This window comes from Musca autumnalis, unplaced genomic scaffold, assembly GCF_047663935.1.
Source record: "Musca autumnalis isolate F117 unplaced genomic scaffold, ASM4766393v1 scaffold_2, whole genome shotgun sequence".
NCBI lineage: Eukaryota > Metazoa > Arthropoda > Insecta > Diptera > Muscidae > Musca > Musca autumnalis.
In genome coordinates, this window is record NW_027411755.1 from 63772205 (window position 1) to 63794088 (window position 21884).

Here is a 21884-nt window from a genome sequence, read left to right on the forward strand (position 1 = left end):
GGCATTGTACCGTGGAAGAGAGCCCATATTCATATGAGGGAGAGAGCATATTCATGTTCTGAGACACAAGGAAAACAAAAAACAAGTAAGCAAAGGCTATAGTCGGACGGGGCTGACCATGTGATACCCTACACCACAATCTCTAGGAATTAGCTATGTGCAACCGCCTTGCACGCTGAATGTCCGGGTTCGATTCCCAGGCCTGGTCACATCAAATTTTCAAAGGTGGCAAAATGCCCTTTAGTAATGTTGGCGATATTTCCCCGAGTATTTCAGTCAAAAAAACTTCTCTACAAGTGGAAACTTAGGACACGCCGTTCGGACTCGGCGATAATAACTAGGTCTCATATCAGTAATTTAATATGAATCCATTTATATAAGAGAAGCCTCCCTTGTCCCTACTGGGATATTTGTGGAACAATTACATAAATTACACATTTCTAAAGATATTCGAAAATTGGAAAATTCACATTGATTAGCCCCTCCTGCTACATCTTCAAATTCTCTTTGAATATCAGGTTCCTTTTTGGAATAACCTAAAATTAATAAATATATCAAGCTTTTTGTAGAAAATTAACTTATGTTGAAACTGAGGTACAGGGTATTGTAACTCGCGATCAGTTTTACTATACCATAACCGCATTTTGGTAAAATAAACTGTTTTAGCCAGATTCACCGATGGGTTTCTTAAAATAATAATTTGAGCTGAAGCTGTGGTCGTACTAATGTAAAAAAATCGGAAACAAGTAAAAAAGTATCAGTCGGCTTGGCCGACAGAGATATACCCTCAGCCTGTGTATATTGAAACAATTTTTTCCCAAAAAACTTATGTATTTAGAGGGTTTTAAAAATTTTGGGCGTATGAAACAACAAAAATGTTGATTAGGTTTAAAGAGCAAAAGTTTTGCGGAGGAAATACTTAAAGGAATAGATCGACATTGACCATTATGGAAGTGGATCTCCAGCCACTACATATGGTGCCATAGGGGATTTTTACACCCTTCGGGCTGGTTGTCCAAGAAGTGTGGATTTGCCCCTGAAGAAACTTTTACCATCGTAATTGAGGCAGCGAATGCAAGTTGCTTCAACGAAAATCAAAGTGATTCGATAGCAGGTCTTAAAGTAAACTTATCCTAAATTTTGTTTGGGAGGTACTGGATGAAGTGGACAAATATAGTACATATTTGAACCTGATCTATATCTGGTAGATATATTAGGATGTGTAAAGTATGGACCAATTCGGCCACACCCTTCAAAAGTTACCGTACGAAAAATTTTTCCGAACATTTTTGAAATTTTGTGGGGGAGGTACCTGAAGGAGTGGACCTATGTTTGGACAAAATATTACTAAGGCCAAATTTTGGACCGAATCGGCAGATCCGTTGCGCTCCAACCACCTCACACAGTGTCATAGGGGTTTTGTGCAACATTCAGGCTATTTTCTCAGGAAGTATGGACTTGCCCCTGATGAAACTTGTACCGTCGTATGGGGGACAGTGAATACAAGTTGCTAAAACAAAAATCAAAGCGATTCGAGAACAGGTCCTAAACTGAACTTATCCGAAATTTTGTGTGGGAGGTACCCGAAGGAGTGGAACGATTGAGTCCATATTGGAACCTCATCTAAGTCTCGTAGACATTTCACGAGTTGCAAATTATGGACCAAATCGGTTACTTTCTTCAAGAGTTATCGTACGTACAAAATATCCGAACATTTTCGAACTTTTGTGGGGGAGGTACCCGAAGGAGTGGACCGATATAACCCATCTTCGAACTTAAACTAAGTTTGGACAAAATATTACGAAGGCCAAACTTTGGACCGAATAGGTTTATCCGTTCGAGAGTTATCGTGCGCTCCAGCCAGCCAGACAGGCAGACAGACGGACGGACATTGCTCAAACGACTCCCAATTGTCTGAAACACATTTCGTCCAAACATACTTGGGGTCTAAAACCATTATTTCGATGAGGCACATTTTGCCCGTATGAAAGTGTATATACCCTCGTTAGCATAAATGCTAAGGGTATAAAAATCGTTGAAAGAAACGAGTTTCATTATGTTATTTTCCAATTAGTGGTTTTACAACACAATGTAGAGCTTAATGTTCAAAGGAGAAGTTAAAGAGTACACTTCAGAGTTGAAGTTTGCAATGTATGATTTTTTAATATATCCACTGTATCTACCTCAAACGGATGCTGACATTTTGAAACCAGAAAAATGGGGTTTTTTGAATTTTTGCTCTAATCGGGACGCGCAGTTGGATTTCCCTAAAAGCTTATTACTTGATTGTAGTACTCGCGATTTCGCAATTTTTAATGTATAACATGAGGGTGTAGCCCTCACAGGATCACAGTAATCTGCGCCCAAACACAAAATTTTTGTGCGTAAATTTTTCTCAAAATCCTATTTTTTTGGTTAAAAATTTACAAACGTAATTCGATTTCCGTGGAAACCCGCGTAAATTTATTTTTTTTACGTTCTGAATCTAACAAGCCACGGCGCGTAAAAATCCACCCACTAGATCGGCGGATATGATACCCCTCAAATTTCGAAAATTTGCAAAAAATTATTTTGAAAATATCGCATATTAAAACGCGTTTTGGATGTGTCAGTTCTACTTAAATAAATAGATCGATACGCGTGTTTAAACTGCGCGAAAACAGATATTTAAAAACTCGTAAATCCAGAGATATACTAGATTTTTTCTAAAAATTGAGTGCGATGCTACATCCACGGTTCTTGATGGATCGCATTGAAACGGCATAGAATGATGTATTTTTTAATGGTGATTATGGAAATCGGATGCGCATAAAATGTAAATGAACTTCGCGGAAATTATGACCATTTTACTGTATTTTGCACCTTAAAATGCAGCAGATGCTACATCGTGGCCGCCAAATACAATTTGACAAACTGTACATCAAATAAATGGGATTGATTCGCTGTGTTGGAAAATCGGATGCGCATCATGTCATTTTTATAATTACGCGGTTTGTATGCGTCTCAAATGTTGTAATATTCAATATAACATTATTTTAACGTTATGCCACAATTGGAATTCCTTGTGATTTAATATAAGGTTCTAATAATATTATCCAATAGGAAAACTATAAGCGAAACATTTTTTACAACGGAATATCATCATTATTGCGTAAAATTTTTACGAAAATGCCGAAGAACTCAAACATTTTTTCTCCAACTTTTCCTATAAAACCATGAAAAAATAAAATTAGAATAATATGATTTTAATTTTTTCGTAATATTTTCTTCGTATTTTTGCAAATAACATGAATACTACAGCTCCAACCTTCACAACTTAGGTTTCATTTTATTCCTCAAAATGTCTGGATGCTGTTATGATTTTTTTTATATATTTTTCGTAAGTATGAGCGCTATTGTTTCAAAAATATGTTTGTAAATACGTGAAATTATTTAACAAATTTGATTTTTCGCGAATCCATTGAGACGTTGCGATTATTTTTTGCATCATCGCAAAGGTTACGAATTCAGTTTACGATAATAGGATATAACAGCTAACTATATTAAGCCGCGATTTTTTTAGAATTTTTTCTATTTATCACAATTAAAACGGTCATATCTTTTGCGCGCAACGATCAAAGTTAGTAACGAAAACAGATTTGGAATGCTGATTTTTTTCTTAATATATGCACCAAAAATCATTGATGTAGTATCAACAATTTTTTCTTTTTTTTTTTGAAATTGAAAAGACAATTTTAGAAATTTTTCCTGATATATACAATATAATCTATCGTCCAAAAATTTTGTAATTGATAGACAATTTGTTGCAAGGTAGGAAATTGTGGTTCTCTACACAAAACCCATTATATATGTATTAGGCAGTAGGCCCGTTATCTAGCAGACACAGTTATTTTCTATATGTAGACTACTTTGCCGGTATATGCCTCCAGGAATTACAATATGGAACAAAAATAAAATTTGTATATTTTTCATACAAAAGTAATGGTCTATGTCACGCGCTAAATAATATCAGATCACCATGCAAAATTATAGGCATTTTCTTCAATCTAAACTCTTACCTCGTGCAAAATTTCGTGACTATTGAGCTATAATTGCGACCTCTAGAGTGTTTATTAGTACACTACAAACAAAAAACTGGATATATTAGGCTGTAGCTCTGTTATCTGATCACGTACATCAACGTACTCGACATCAGTGCAAATGTCAAGAGATCGTCTTCCAAATATAACTCACGAGGGAAGAATGTGTCTTTCAGGAACAAAGATATAAGCTGTATATTAAATTTTTTCACAATTTCACATAAAAGTTCTGGCTCATTTAAATTTCTAAATATTATCTGATCGGCATCTCAAATTGCAACTTCTTCTTTGTCATATACTCTTACCATATTTAAAATTTCGCGTTGATCGGACTATTATTGCGGCCTACAGAGCCGCTACAAAATTGAATAAAAATTATGTTTTTGGTCCATTTTACCCGCTACATATTTCACGATCATCTCCAACAAAAATAGGGATCTATTCTGGTCTGAACCCGACCTCCATGCAAAATTTCGTGACGATCGGTTCATAATTGCGGCCTGGAGTTTGATTAACATTTATAATGGACAGACGGACGGACGGACACACATCGCAAAACCGCTTTATCTCGTCGAGATATGAATATTGGTATACCACATTAGGGGTCTCCGACGAATATTTCGCGGTGTTACATGAATTTTTAACAAAACAAACTTATAATAAATACCCTTTCCCCATAGTGGTGTAGGGTATAAAGAGCACTGAGGTGAGTGATTCACTGATTGACTGACTAGGGTCTCAAGATTTGCCATCTGATACGAATTTTGTGCTTTTTATAAAGTACAATACCTAAAACGCAAAAAAATAAGCAAGGGTCAGCTTTAACGAGGTATATAAGAAATTTGACCCTAAATAACGGAATTTGACCCCCAAAAATTATTTTCTTTTCTCTAAAATATATCTCAGACACCCAGAGACATTCGCCAAAACTAAAAAATGTATAAAATTTGCTACTAATTCCATAAATTGTACGATAATACTCGTATTTACTTGGTGTGTATGTATACTTTTCTGTGTTGTGAAAATTGAATTTCTTTAATTGTATTAAATATACGTATTAGATTGAAATAAATTTGTGTAATTATGGTTATTATGTCACCAAGGAGCCACACAGTGCAGTTGTTGCTGTAAAAAACCCAACGATTTAGCCAAAACTGCATTTGTGTAGGGTGTATGTATACTTTTCTGTGTCACTGTACGATACAACCGATGAAAAAACTTTACCAGTTCATTATTGTGGCTAAAAAACGATGTCTACAAAAATTTATGATGATCGGTTAATGATAACCCGATAACCGATCTTTATATCCATAATACCTTGTATAGGGACCAAAGTCGAATTTTCAGGAATTCACCCTACAGGGCACAATTATTTTCCAATCGATGAAAAAACTTTAACAGTCCAATAAAAAAAATTGTGAAAATCGGGTATAATTCCATAGAAGCTTTAGATTGATTATTGAAGGATTTAAGAAGCAATTCAGGTTTAGATTAGAGTTGTACAATCTAGTTCATTTGAAAGATCTAGTTCAATAGCTCAGCTCTTTAAACTGAACTAGGTCAATAATCTAGTTCATAGTTCACTGTCCAGTTCAATCATTCGGATCAAACTCGTTCGCCGGCTCTTAATCGGTCGTTTGATGAAAACGCATACGTACACCAAATACAAACAAACAAGACTATTATAATTTAACTACTCCATAACAAAAATATTACATTTGCATAGTTTTATTGCATTCTTTAAGAAAGATTAATTAATTTTAGAAAAAGCATCCTTCATTTAAGTGGCTGGCAAAAAATCTTATGTTGTGTGTGTGTAGAAATTGTCATTGCAAAAAAGATTTGTGTGTGTGTGTTTCTTTTTATTTTTTCCCTTTTTTCTATCCAAAAAGGCAGATTGAATCTGGATTCGACATATTGTAATATGTTATGTCTCGTATGTTTTTGTAGAAATCTTCATTTTCGGACAGCTATTCCATGTACCTTGATCCAAAACATAAACAAACTGATCACATTTGCTCTGTTCCTTTACGTGCCTGAGGTTACCATTTCTTACCATTTTTAACCTGCAACGTGTTCCTTTACTTTAAAAAGCATGCAATTTATATGAGACAAGTTTACCACTTTTACCATTTTTTGCCACTGTTACCATTTTTAAAAGTAAAGGAACAGACCAATTACAAAGGCATCCCTTAACATAGACGACGCCGTCACTTTATATATTTGTGAACGACATGTTGAACTAGATTGTGAATCGTTCGTTGATCGTACGGTCACCGACTGATTATAGTTCAGTGAACTATTGAACTATAATGAACTATATCGACTGATCTAGTTCATACGCTCTTTTCAATGAATCGTTCAATTGAACTAGTTCGTTCATGAACTATACAACTCTAGTTTAGATTTCAGACAAACACTTCCAGTTATACTATTCCAGCAGATGAAATAAATGCATGCCTCAAGTCATCAATTCTTTAGCGGTATGTTAAAATTACATATCGACACCAACATTTCTAAAGATTTTTATTTATAGTCACTTGTAGATTCCAACTAATTAGCGATGTAAGAAAAATTTAATTAACTTAAGAAAAGGTAACATAAAACTGTTTCAAGGGCCAGCAATGTAGACCGGGTCGGCTAGTATTAATATAAGTATAAAATTAAATTTTAACAAAAAGTACGATTCAATTCCCCAAGGCTGTTTCCTCTACTCAATTCAACAGAGACATTTTTCTAGCTCCCCAATCGCAATTTTCTTTACTTTTTAGCGAATATTGGAAAGCAACACTGCTGCTGTTGATGGTATCTTTTTTCGTATAGTAGTTCTTTCAACAGAAAGGAGACGAACCGCACCGACTTCGTGTGCTAACGAGCCAGTGGAAACAAGTATTTATGCGTACAAAATGTGAAAAAAGTAAATGCGAACTATAAGCAATGAAAATAATTGCAATTGTTTGGTTGACTGGTTCCAAAGATATACTACTGCCCACATTGAAAGTGATTCCACCACAAGTCTGGTGGGGAAATACATGTGCTTGCATGTATTAATACTCAATGTTGTGGCGATGCATTATACCCCTGCAAACATTTTCCATCGCGGAAAGACAATTCCCGATGCTCCAGGAAGATTAACTGAATCGCGGTAGAGCGCGCCTAAACATCTTCCGCGTATTACCAACCCAAAGTAAGTGTTTATTCAAAGCGAATCACCACCAAGAGTCGCAGACGTATTATATTGAACATCTCAAGAAGAAGAAAATTTAAAGAAAAAATTAAATGAAATTTATTTTTCGATCTTATTTGTTTTGTTGAGTTTTTTTACCCCTTTTGTTTTATTTTCTATTTTGTCATGATTTTTAATTACACTGTGCGACACGAAAAAAATTAACCACATTCTGACACCGCAGCGTGATAGGAGACGAAAAATAAGAAGACACGTGTCTCGGAGTTTTTTCCTGTTACTTCGAATTTCGCGGTTATGGGCCCCCAAAGACCTGAGGCCTTGATGTCAAAAAGGACCATTTTGTCAGGCTCATATCTTCTAAACCGCTAAGAATTTTGGTTTACTCGTGGAGGCAAAGTTGTAGCTCTCATCTTAAAGAATAGTAAATGTGAAGGCATAAAATCCATTCAACCTTATCTTCAAGGTCAAAATCGTTAAGGTCAAGTTTCCGTTATAATTTTTTCTCAGATTTTGGCCTACAGATATCAAACCGATCAAAATTGAATCAAACAACCAACTACAAAAATGTACCTTCGATCTCAATAAACAACTTTCTAGAACATACGAACCGTGTAGAAATGGTTCTTAAAGGTCAAAATTGCAAAACAAATGCAATTTTTATTTTCTTCTTTCGGTTTCTGCTCCATAGAAATTAAACCATTCAAAATTCAAGAAAACATTCAACCAAAATAATGTAGTGAATATATCACTTTACAACTTTGTGGAACAACAGAGCTCTCTATGAACTGTTCTTAAAGGTCAAAATAGCAAAAAAACTTTAGAAAATATTCGATTTTTATACTTTTTTCTCCGATTCTGGTCCATAGATACCGAACCGTTCAAAATTCAAGAATAAAATGAACTACAAAAATATACCTAAGATCTCAGTTAACAACTTCCTAGAACATACGAACATTCTAAGAACGGTCCTTCATGTTCAAAATTCACTAACAATTATATTATGGTTAATGCTCAGGTCTGGAAATAACAAACTGTTCAACACTCTAGAAAATTTGAAAGGTTTGTTATTTACGGACCTGACCAGGAAAGAATGGGTAAAACTAATGGAATTTTGAGCTTAAAGGGCCGCTCCTATAATGTTCATATGTTCTAGAAAGTTGTTAACTGAGATCTTAGGTAAATTTTGCTTGTATTCTTGAATTTTGGACGGTTCGGTATCTATGGACCAGAATCGGAGAAAAAAGTATAAAAATCGAATATTTTCTAAAGTTTTTTGCTATTTTGACCTTTAAGAACAGTTCGTAGTGGGCTCTGATGTTCCACAAAGTTATATACTGATATATTCGCAACATTATTGTGGTTGAATGTTTTCTTGAATTTTGAATGGTTTAATTTCTATGGAGCAGAAACCGAAAAAAGAAAATAAAAATTGCATTTGTTTTGCTATTTTGACCTTTAAGAACCATTTCGTATGTTCTAGAAAGTTGTTTATTGAGATCTAAGGTACATTTTTGTAGTTGGTTGTTTGATTCAATTTTGATCGGTTTGATATCTGTAGGCCAAAATCTGAGAAAAAATTATAACGGAAACTTGACCTTAACGATTTTGACGTTGAAGATAAGGTTGAATGGATTTTATGCCTTCATATTTATTATTCTTTAAGATGAGAGCTACAACTTTGCCTCCACGAGTAAACCAAAATTCTTAGCGGTTTAGAAGATATGGTATTGAACATATTCAATGGTGGGTAGTTGTTAGTATCCTGGTTTTTCATTCATTTTCTTCATTTCAATTGGCAAAACTTGGGCATGTGTTGTGTTTGTCCAATACTCATAATATTATACTTGATATTTACATATCGACACCTCCAAATAATAGTATGCTAAGTCTAAAAAGTGAGTTTTGCAGGAGAAGCTCTCAAAGTTTGGAAATTTTTTTGAACTTCAGTACTATGCTAAGTCAATATTTGTTTATAACTTCTGTTCGGATTGACCGATCATTACCAAAATAAGACAGAATTTAAGTTAAAGGACGTTCGACAGATCCAAATAATAGTTTGCAAATTCTGAAGAGCGAGTTTTGCAGGACAAGCTCTAAAAGTTTGGAAATTTCTTTGACCTTCAGTACTATGCTAAGTAAATATTTGTTTATAACTTCTGTTCGGATTGTCCGATCATTACCAAAATTTGACAGAATTTAAGTTAAAGGACGTTAAATATAAAAATGTAAAGAACTTGAAAACATGCTAAGTCGACTTAGCATACTGTTGCTTGGAGGCGTCGATATATCAAAGTTATGTGGAAAGTGCATATGAGAATTATATACAATCAAATCAAAAATTTCAGTAACAATCGCGTGATTAGGGTTCTGAAGAATATTCTATTATTCGCCTGTACTAACAACAGCGAAACATAATACAAAGTCGCAGAAGGATCGCCGAGCAGCATAGCAGAAAATTCGTCGTAGCGTTTGATTATAAACAATAATTTTTAAGAATCGTCTAAGAAAGCCATATTGCTCGCGTGGGTGATAATTACATAAAAATATCGCTAGAAAGGAGCACAGAAGAATAATCTGTAGTGCGATTCTGTAACTCCTTAACGACAGAATTAACGACAAATGTCGGTAGTTAACGACAATTTTCGGTAAGTGCTATTCTGTATACCTATTTTAACGATTTTGTCGGTAAATTTTGTCGTAAAGTACCGAAAAAGATTGTTAAGTTAACAACCAAAAAAAAAGTAGTCGTTACGTCTTAACGACAGTACATTATTACAATATTTCGATGATTTTTTTTACAACGCCGTTTTATATGAACATTTACACAAGGTAAATTCCGCCTTATTGGCGGAATTTAGCATTGAGGCTAACACGTGAATATTATTACTATAATCTACATTGGTCTGTAATAATCTTATAGATTTAAACTCAGCATCACTAACAATCAGAATGCTAAAAATGGCGTATAAGCTTGCATTTTCGAACTTTTCATACTCTCCCCCATAAGAAATTTCAGTTAATGTGGGCGTGAATTGAATATGTGAATATATACGCTCAAATGACGGTAACGGGGATCCACGATCACTGAAGGGGCTTAGGTCATGTCAAATATCAAAGCTGAATTTCCATACAGAGCGCCACAACCCAAAATATGATCCCAACTTTTAATTAAAAAAATACAACTGCGCTTTCAAAAAGATTAATGATGGTTTTATCACTTTTATTACTTTTAAATCACACAATAAAAACATCTTAAGAAATGCTTCTTTATTGGCATCCGCAGTCATCCAAAAGAAACACATTTGATCCACATTCCTTCAAAAATCTGAATTGTTTCTTTCTTAAACGCTTTATGTTTTGTACTCGCGACGAAATAATGTTTTCAGCTTCAAAATATACATATTTTAATTAATATTAAAATATAATATTTGACATTTCCTTCCCATCGATATTCGTCGGTATGAGTTAACGATTTCTACAATCGGTAACATAATGTTACAGAATAGCACATTCGTTAACTCAACCGAATATTTTCGTTAACTACCGATGCACAATGTCGCGAGTTCATATTAACTGTGGCCAAAAATAGAAGGAGTTGTCGTAGGTGCATCAATTTTGGTACACGTACCTATTATTGACTTGCAATCTTCCGGACAAAAAATTGGGTTGGTCGGTCCACGTTTTGATATAGCCCCCATAGAACCGTACCTCCCGATTTTCGGTATTTTGAATTTTTTAGACACAATGACCAATCGAAAGTATTCAAATTTTGTGGTTAGCCTTCGGCAGAGGTATCAAACATTCCAACAGAGAATTGTGGGCTTAGGTCCACGTTTTGATATAGCCCCCATACAACGGTACCTCCCGATTATCGGTATTTTGAAGATTTTAGCCTCATTATTACACCGAAATTGTTGAAATTTGGTATTTAGTCTTCGTAGTGGGCATTATACCTTCACCTTGAAATTTGTCTGCATAGGTCCACGCCTTCATATAGCCCCCATAGGACGGTACCTCCCGATTTTCGGTATTTTGGAGGTTTTAGTCTGATTATCACACCGAAATGGCTGAAAATTGGTATTAAGTCTCCGTTGGGGGACTTATAACCTTCCACCAGAAATATGTCGGTATAGGTCCTCGTCTTCCAATAGCCCCCATAGAACCGTGCCTCCTCATTTTCGGTATTTTGAGTGTTTTGGCCTCAATATCCACCCGATATGACTGAAATTTGGTGTTTAGTCTTCATATTGTTTGTGAGCATATTGAATATATCAAACTCTTATCTTTATATATGAGATATTTCCTTTAGTAAAAATTTTTGACCGATTAGTGGTCAAAAAACGGTAAATTTTTTGTAAAAATTCGAATTTTGATATTCGATGCTCACAATTTTTTAAAAAATTGTTTTTTTTTTTAATTCTCTCGTTTGAAAGCATGATTATTAGGTACCTAATAAGCCCACAGAAATAGATGATGGTCGGTTCATTCGTTTTCGCGCTATACCCAACACCGCAAAACGATTTGTTAAAAAGGGGGTATCCTCTCAGTGAGGTGGTCGCTGAAAAAGAGAAATGACACATTCGTCTGCAAACCTCTGCAGCTGGGACCTTTATATATTTAAAGTACTCACTTTTTACTACTCATACAGCAAAAAATATCGATATACACTTTTATACAATTTTTTTCCCACTCCACTCAATTTTAAATTTGCTTCAGAAAATTAATAAACTTAGTACTAAATGTTTGGGTAAATGTAAACACCATATGATTAATATTTACATGCAAACAAAAGTATAGCCAAGTTTATTACATCCCAGAAGAACTTAGGAACCATTTTTGCAGCGATCGTTACTTTTAAATTTTAAATATTAACGCATAATATAATTTATTAACTTTAGAAAAAAAAACACAAAAATACGTATTAACTAAAATTGTCGGATTTAAATCCTCATATAGCAAAAAATACTTCACGTATTAGTACCAAAATTCAGATTCTTCTTAATTAATATGTTTTCTATCACTCCCCATCATTAAATTTGTTCAACGAAGTATTTAGTTTTTACCATTTTTGGCCACGGTCGTGACACTGTGCGATGTCGGTTCGTTGTTAAAAAAAAGTTACAGAATCGCACTACTGATAAAAAATCGTCCAACAATCTTCCAAATGTTTGCAGGGACATACCATGATCATGTGTGTTTGTTTAATGGGTTTGTAAAAGGGGGTATGACAGCCATGAAGGGAACTATCGAACAAAACTGCAAAGTGGTGAGAGAATATACAAGAGGAAATGAATGTTTTCATTCTTAATAAATAAATGCTTGATATTCTGTATAACAGTAGGATGTGGAAGAGGAGAAACATGCATAGTACAGTAGTTTTGCACACACTTTGTTGCAGCAAAACGAATTTCGCACTTATATTTAGTATTTTTAGCTGTCAAAAAGTGGCAGATATCCTCTTAACCCACCAAGGAATTGACTCTTAAATGTGATAATCAGATTTACCTCAAAAAAGTCTTGCATCAATTCATAAAAAAATTAATTAATTTACAATTATTAACATTTGCTTCCACATCTTTAATTCAATTTCTCTTTGAAAGAAAAGATTGTTAACTTTTCTTTGTGTTTTTGCAGCAACCTGCAGAAGTAAACTAAACGATGTGTTCAAAATCTTGTTATTGTTCTAATGAGGAATTTACTCAAGGAATTCAGGCGAGCTAAGTTCGTAGAAAGAGCTCCGACTCATAATATTACCGATTGTGTAAAAATTATCACGAGTAACGAAACCAGCTTTCTTCGGCTTCGTAAAAAATCTATGTTTGTGTTTGGCAGTTGTCGTATCACGTGATATAGTTTTTGGCTGGTAAATACAAAATTCTCAATGAAATTGGGTTATTCTTTCCAAATATTATTGGTAGTTAAATACAATTCGCAGTTATAGGATTGGCAGTTAAAAGTGAAATTTGCATTACATTTTACAGAAATTTTACAGAAAGTTCACAAAACAACACGGGAACACAATGACTTAAAGCTCTGTTAAATTACCAACGCCTTAGAAGACTTTGGTGTGTCCTCTATCTTCACTGAGTTGCTTGATGGAACGCTTGATAGCAGAATCATTTATTCGCGGTTAGGGGAGAATTACATTAGAAAATCCGTTACTAGGGGAACGGCTCAGGGGAAGTACTTTCACTACTGCTTTGACTCTCAGCAATAAACAATATATTGAAGGATTTCGAAGGATGTTAACATGTGTAAGTAGAGATCTGTAAGAAAGGCTACATAAAGAACACTCTGTTTATTGGGAACCACGACACTGTGCTATTGTCGACCACGAGTTTGCAGATGATCTAACAAGTCTACTAATATTACAACTGAGGAATCGGTACATCCCCCACTATGTCACTACATTAACAAACTCAATAACTTCAGCATAAATCTAGCCGTTCGAGAATGGTTACATGGTCTCCAGGCTTATGGTGAAAATTGCTGTAGATGTCATCACTTGACACACGTCTATTTAAGATCCAGAACTTTTTATGGATGAAAACAATACCCATTACTACAGGCTATGTGAGGACGAGGAGGTGACAAAGACCATCGACTACTTACTATGTCAGTGTCCAATGTTAAATAACAATATACACGGAACTATTCGGTAACTATCATATCTCGTCTGTCCCATATCTGTCAAGCTGGACCAAGAAAGTCATTGAATTTTTCAAAAAGTCGAAGTCAAAAAGTCTAAGCTTTAAACTAATTGCAGTTTAACTGTCAGCTTCATCTCGAAGCCTATGTTATCATATCTAAGCTGTTTGCCCTTTAGCTTGCTTGTACACCATTCCTCCATTCTACTTTTTTCTCTTCTACTTATGAGCACAAGGGACATTTGGCCTCTGAATGGAGCTACTGTATTAATTATAGTTGCATGTTATATACGTAAACCTTTGGAACCTGACCTTTTTTTGTTCGTCGATGCCTGTTACATATGGTACAAGTATCATTTTTAACAAAGTTATTTAAAAAATGAATATCGGAATTGCATTCAGACAATATAAAAACATGATCATATGTTTTCTTTTCGTGATGACAGTATTTTTCAATGAAGACTTATTCATCATTGCATTTCGTTGAAATTGGATCCTTAAATCACAGTGGACAGATCGAATACCGGCTACACCAAAACCTAAACCATTTTCCTCCAAAAATTATTTATTTAAATTATATTACTTATTTTCAGAATTTTTTGAACTTATTCAGGAAGTATGAGCTTGCCGACAACTATATCTGTGCACGCAGAGAAAAAATATTGTTGGAACAATCATATTCTAAGAACAAAATAGTGTATTTTAAAATTCTTAAAATATGTATTGTTGGCGCAACAATATATTTTGTGTCCTCATGTTCCCCAATAAAAAATATATGGTTGAAACAACAATATATATTTTCAGATTTCTAAAATACACTATTTTGTTCTTAGAATATGATTGTTCCAACAATATCTCTTCTCTGTGTGTGGGTTTCAAACAAAACGACATAAGTCAACTCAAGTAAATTTTGAGTACTACACGTAGTTGTACTTTTTGAGAGCTTTCCAAGTCACTTTTCAGTTTTTGAAAAAAATGTTCCGTTACTGATATATAGACATCGGATTTTTGCATGTTTTTTATTTCTTATCCGATTGGACTCAAATTTTGTATTTAGGCGTTTTAAGGGTCAATTTTTCGATATTTGGGGTCATATCAAAAACATGCAAAAATATGCAAAATATATGCAAAAAATATGCCAAATAATATGCAAAAAATATATGCAAAATATGCAGAATATGCAAAAAATATGCAAAATATGCAAACAGATTTTGGCCGAAAATCGTCAATAAAGTCGTAAAATTGTCATTTAAAGTTGGAAGAACCATCAAAAAATACTTAAAGTATTCTAAACTAAGACTGTTGATCGTTTAAAGTCGATTTTTTCAGCAGATTATTATGTTATCGAGACCTCTTACGAAAGTGTGCTGTAGGTTATAATTGTATTGTAATATCATTTTTATACCCTATACCACAATGTGGAAAAGGGTATTATAAGTTTGTTTTGGTAAAAATTCATGTAACACCGCGAACTATTCATCGGAGACCCCCAATGTGGTATACCAATCTTCATATCTCGACGAGATAAAGCGATTTTGAGATGTGTGTCCGTCCGTCAGTCCGTCCGTCCGTCCGTCTGTCCATTATAAATTGTAAACACGCTCCAGGCCGCAATTATGGACCGATCGTCACGAAATTTTGTATGGAAGTCGGGTTCAGATCAGAATAGATCCCTATTCTTATTGGTGATGATCGTGAAATATTTAGCGAGTGAAATGGACCAAAAACTTAATATTTATCCAATTTTCTAGCGGCTCTGTAGGTCTCAATAATAGTCCGATCAACGCGTAATTTTAAATAAGGTAAGAGTATATCACAAAGGAGAAGCTTGCAATTTGAGATGGCGATCGGATAATATTTAGAGCGTTAAATGGACCAAAACTTTTGTGTGAAAATTGTGCAAATTTTTAATATACAGTTTATATCTTAATTCCCGGAAGTGACATTCCGGACAAGTGAGATATACTTGAAAGTGGAACGCTTGACCTTTCAATTGATGCCAATTATGCTGGTGTGCATGATCAGATAACAGAGTTACAGCCTAATATATTCCGTTATTTGTTTGTAGTGTAATAATAAACTCGCTAGAAGTCGCAATTATACATCAATAGTCACGAAATTTTGCACCGGGTAAGAGTATAGGTCGAAAAAGATGCTTCCATTTTTGAATGATGATCTGATATTCTTTAGCGGGTGAAATGGACCATTACTTTTGTATGAAAAATATAAAAATTTTATTTTTGGTCGATATTTTAATTCCTTGAGGACATATATATTTCGCAAAGTAGCCTACATATGAAAAAAAAACTACTGACCTTTCCTCTGATGTAAATTGCAATAAAGTGTTTGCTAGATAACTGGCCTACTGCCTAATATACATATATTGGGTTCTGTGTAGAGAACCACATTTTTATCCCATGCTACATATTGTCTCTCCAAAAGTTTATGTAACACCACGAAATATTCGTCCTAGACCCCTTATTTGGTATGCCATAATTCATATCTCGACGAAATAAAGCGATTTAGCGATGTGTGTTCGTCCATTGAAAATTGTAAACAAGCTGAAGGCCGCAATTATGGACCGATTGTAACGAATTTTTTAAGGAGGTTGGGTTCGGGCCAGAATAGAAATGATTTATGATGAAGAAGAAGCGTACAAACCAACGTGAAGATCAGATAATACTACGAGTAAGCGGGTTAAATGGACTGAAACTTTTGTGTGAAATTTGTAAAAAGTTCAATAACGTAGCGGTTAAACAACGGAAGTAGTACTACATAAGTGGGTTTCATTACATTTTAGTTTGTGTGAACTAAATTTTCCTTTCCTGCTACAAAAATGTCTTTGTCATGCTAGATAACTTTTTGGTTTTAGTCATACGTATTAAACATTATATCTCTGATATTTGATAATTAAATTTTCACAATCATTGAAAAGAAGTTCCGTGGAGAACTATTGTCCAGGGATAGTGGTATAGGGTATCCCATGGTCGGCTCCGTCCGACTATAGACTTTTCTTACTTGTTTATTATTAAACTATGCAATAATATAAAATTTGGTAAAATATCAAACGTTCTATGTAAAATTCAATATTTTCTTTGTCATAATTTGTAGCAGTGGGTTGGTTTTTGTTCAAATCGTTGTCTGATTTTTTTAGGTGGCACCCACATAAAGTGTTTGGGTTGTTAGATTTTAAGACTGTCAAAGTTAATACGTGCCACTGGAGCCTCGAAGTTATGAAAATCTCGATTTTTTGGCTTTTTAGCGACTTCGGCAACCCATTTCTCTGTAGTGGTTAAAGCTTTTGTCCATATTAAGCATTAAATTAAAGGCTATTCTGTTCTTAACATTTCTTGCGACTTAGGGCGAAAATGGAGTCCATTTAAAAGAACCGTTTTCTTCCTTTTTATCAATTTTTGGAATTAAAACAAATGTCTTGTACATTTTGTTCTAATTTAAATTTATTCAAGCGTCAGACATCATGTGGTTTTGGAGCTATCTGAGTACAGCGGACTACTTAAAGAACGCTCTGCTATGTAGTTCGCAACTTTCAAGATGTTTACAATCTTTTGCGCCTCCTGGAAATTCAGAGTTAATGTTTAACCTTTTGAACAACAAGAAGTCCCACATTTAATTATGCCAGACCTTTATCTAGGAATTTCGGCAGTTGTTATTTTGGAAGTTTGGATCGAATATTTCTGAAGAAATTTCCATCTTTGCTTTGTTAAAATTTTTGTCGCCTTTTGGCTCTTTACGGTGTTTTGCACCGTTGCACAATAGTCGAAATCACTGATCTAGCGGCGCGAAATTAATAACGTGGAAACGAATGGAGATATCTTTCTGAAATTTTTGCATAAACTCAGTCTGTGTCCGTTGGTAATAATGTGCTAAATATGAACAACATCGGCTAATATTTTGGTATAGCCCCCATATAACGGTACCTCCTGATATTCGGTATTTTGAGGATTTAAGCCATCCTTTCATTCGAAATTAGTTGTAATTTGGTACCTAGGGTTTCTAGTGATCACTAAACCTTGCCACCAAAAATTGTGGACATAGGTCCACGTTTGGGTATAGGCACTTTTAACGTACCTCCCGATTTTCAGTATTTTGGGGGTTTAAAGCTACATTTTTCGGCCAAATTAGGTGTAATTTGGTATTTGAGGTTCCGGGTAGACACAAACATTCTCCACCATAAATTGTGGACATAGGTCTACGTTTTGATATTGTCCTCATATAACGGTACCCCCCAATATTCGGTATTGTTAGGATATTGTCTATATTTTCCGACCAAATAAGCTACGAATTACGAATTTATTAAACAATTAAACAAATATGAAATCAGGGTTTTAGCTACAAATTTGTTAAAATCTGATGCATCAAAATTTCTTGCACTTGACAGTTAATACGAGTATAGGAAGAAAAATGTTTTTTATACCCTCCACCATAGTATGGAGGGTATATTAAGTTTGTCATTCTGTTTGTAACACATCGAACTAATCATTTGCGACCCTATAAAGTATATATATTCTTGATCAGGATAAAATTCTAAGACGATCTAGCCATGTCCGTCTGTTGTAATCACTCTAGCGTCCGCAATAATTCAGATAGAGTGCTGAAGTTCGAAGGTCAAGTTCGAAGATGGGCTATATCGGTCCACTTTTTGGTATAGCCCCCATATAACGGTACCTCCGGATTTAAGGTATTTTGACGTTCTTCGCCACATTTGCAGACCGAATTAGCTATAATTTGGCACTTAGGGTTCCTAGTGATCAACAAACTTATATACCAAAGGATATGGGCATAGGTCAACGTTTTGGTATAGTCCCCATATAACGGTACCTCCCGATTTTCGGTATTTTGAGAATTTTAGCCACAATTTTTAACCAAACTATCTGCAATTTGACATTTGAGGTTCTCAGTGGTCATGAAACATCTCCACAAAACATCGTCAACATAGGTCCATGTTTTGGTATAGCCCCCATATAACGGTACCTCCCGATTTTCGGTATTTTGAGAATTTTAGCTACAATTTTTAACCGAACTAGCTGTAATTTGCCATTTGAGGTTCTCAGTGGTCATGAAATATCTCCACCAAGCATCGTCAACATAGGTCCATGTTTTGGTATAGCCCCCATATAACGGTACCTCCCAATTTTCGGTATTTTGAGAATTTTTGCTGCAATTTTTAACCGAACTAGCTGTAATGATCGGTATTTTGAGAATTTTAGCTACAATTTTGTCTATTCAAAAATAATCGTCAATATAGGTCGATGTTTTGATATATCCCCCCATATAACCGTACCTCCCGATTTTCGGGAATTTTCAGTGGTCACGAAATTTCTTCACTAAAATTCGTCTACATGGGTCCATTTTTGAGGGTCTACATTGTTTTGATGAAACTAACCTCAATTTGACACTTGAAGTTCCCTGCAGCTATAGAACTTTTCCGCCAAAAAATTTAAAGATAGGTTGACTCTTTGATATAGCCCCGTAGGTGGTACCTTTCACCTAGCTGAACACATTTTTTTAGATTAGATCAGATAACACTGTGCAACAAAATGGAGGTGAAAGTCTGGGGCACGGAAAATTCCTCTTGGGGAAGAAAGGCCTTGGTGAGTATATTATGAACCCCGAAGGACAGATCCGCCGTGAGTCGAACTTCCGCGTTATGGCGTGATGAAATTTTTGTTAGAGACCCTGTGAGCCATCAGGAATTAGCGTTATATCTTTGTTCACTGTTGCTTAAGTGCTCTACAAAAACAACAAACAAAGATATAATGCTAATTCATGATGGCTTACAGGGTCTCTTGCAAAAATTTCCTCACGCCATAACGCGGAAGTTCGATTCACGGCGCATCTGTCCTTCGGGGTTTTTAATATACACACACCAAGGGCTTTCATCTCCAAAAGGAATTATCTCTGCCCCAACATTTGTGTTCACAGTGTTATTTAAGCAATAGTGGGAGGCAGTAGGAGTCTAACCATTGTCGAAAAGTTGTTCCACCTAAAATTGTAAAACGACCCTAATTATTCCATTTTAATTAAGACTATTTTATGGTGGAGGGTATAAAAAGTTCGGCCCGGCCGAACTTAACGACTTTTTACTTGTTTTACAATAGACTCCATTTTTGCCCTAAGGTATTTTCGGGACATTTGCTTTATTATCTAGAATTCAGTAACACCTACGTACTTTATTGTTCAGCAAGAAATGTTAAGAACAGAATGGCCTTTAATTGAATGCATAATACTGACAAATAGCACATATATGGGTCGTCGAAGTTTCCAAATAGCAAAAAATCGAGATTTTCATAACTTCGAGGCCCACGTAGCACGTGTTAACATATACCAATTGTGCTCAAACTTTGGCAATAGTAATATCTAACAATACTAAAAGGTTTAGGCGGTTCCCCGGCTTAAAAAGCCGAGATCGATTTGTTCCTTTGAGTTAAAACCAGCCCAATGCTACAAATTAAGACAAAGAAAATATTGAATTTTACAAAAACGTTTCATATTTGATCAATTTTTATATTTTTCCATAGTTTAATAATAAAAAAAATGGTATTACGATACCATATTTTTATACCCTACTCCACCCTGTCGTAAACGGTCTCAATAACGTAATAATCTGCTGAAAATATCGACTTTAAACAATCAACAGTCTTAGTTTAGAACACTATAAGTATTTTTCGATGGGTTTTCCAACTTTAAATGACAATTTTACGACTTTAATGACGATTTTCGGCCAAAATCTGTTTGCATATTTTTTGCATATTTTGCATATTTTTTTGCATATTTTACATATTTTTTGGCATATTTTGCATATTTTTTGCATATTTTGTGCATATGCAAAATATATACAAAATATGACCCTGTCATTAAATTCAGTTTTCTTTGAAACGAATTTTGGTCCAATCAGAATCTTCGTATCTTTATTATTAAAAAATATGCAAATATGCAAAATCCGATGTCTACTGATATATGTTCTGGCAAAACTACGTAAGTGGGCCTTTTTATAAAATAATTTTCATAATAAACTTATCATCTAATTTAAGTCATTTTGGATAAAAAAAAATAGCCTAGCCACCGCGTGTTGCCAGGCGCCATTTCAATATTTTGGACAGTTTGACAGTTTTTAGCCTATACGTACTCAGGACAGTTTGTCATACGACCTTGTGTTGTGTTGTTTACAGTGACTTGAAAAAATCACTTTGCAAAAATGGAATTTACTTGTGAACATTTCCGTCCGATAAATTTTCACAACTTTCGACGTAGATAATCACGGCAAGAGTGCATTGATCAAATTAATTCTTTGTATATTGATGAAGGGCCATCTTATAGCACAATGAAAAACTGGTTTAATGAATTCAATCGTGGCCGACAATAGGTTCGAAAGTTGTGACGTTTATAAGATCGTCACAGACGACGAATCTTGGATATATGTATGCTTAGGAGCCCGAAAATAGGAATCGACCGTTTATGTCTTCGAAAGCTAGGCAAATCCAACGAAATTTGTTCATGTAAGAAGTACTTCGAAGCAAATGGTTGCTTCATCGGCAAAACTGACCGTGTGGCTACTATACGGCTTCAGAAATGTATGGCGGTTAATTCTGAGTGGTACACAACAATTTGTTTGTCGACTCCCGAAAAATTCGAAAAACGAACAAGAGAAGACAATGCAAGCTCTCACACATCGATTCAAACCAGCGGCTGTTTGGCAGGACAAAACGTGGAATTGATGGGTCATCCGCCGTGCAACCCTGACTGGGGATCCAATGACTTTTGTAGCCTGAAGGTGCTGTAAAAGTGTTTAAAACCATGTTTTGGAGGTGTCTAAATCGGAGTGGAAAAGGGGATTAAACAATTGGTTTGAGCGCATGAAAAAGCATATACATCAGGCTGGAGACTACTTAAGAAAACAATAAAATCTTTTTTGATGGTAAATATTGGCGATTTCATTGTTAGGCCAGATAG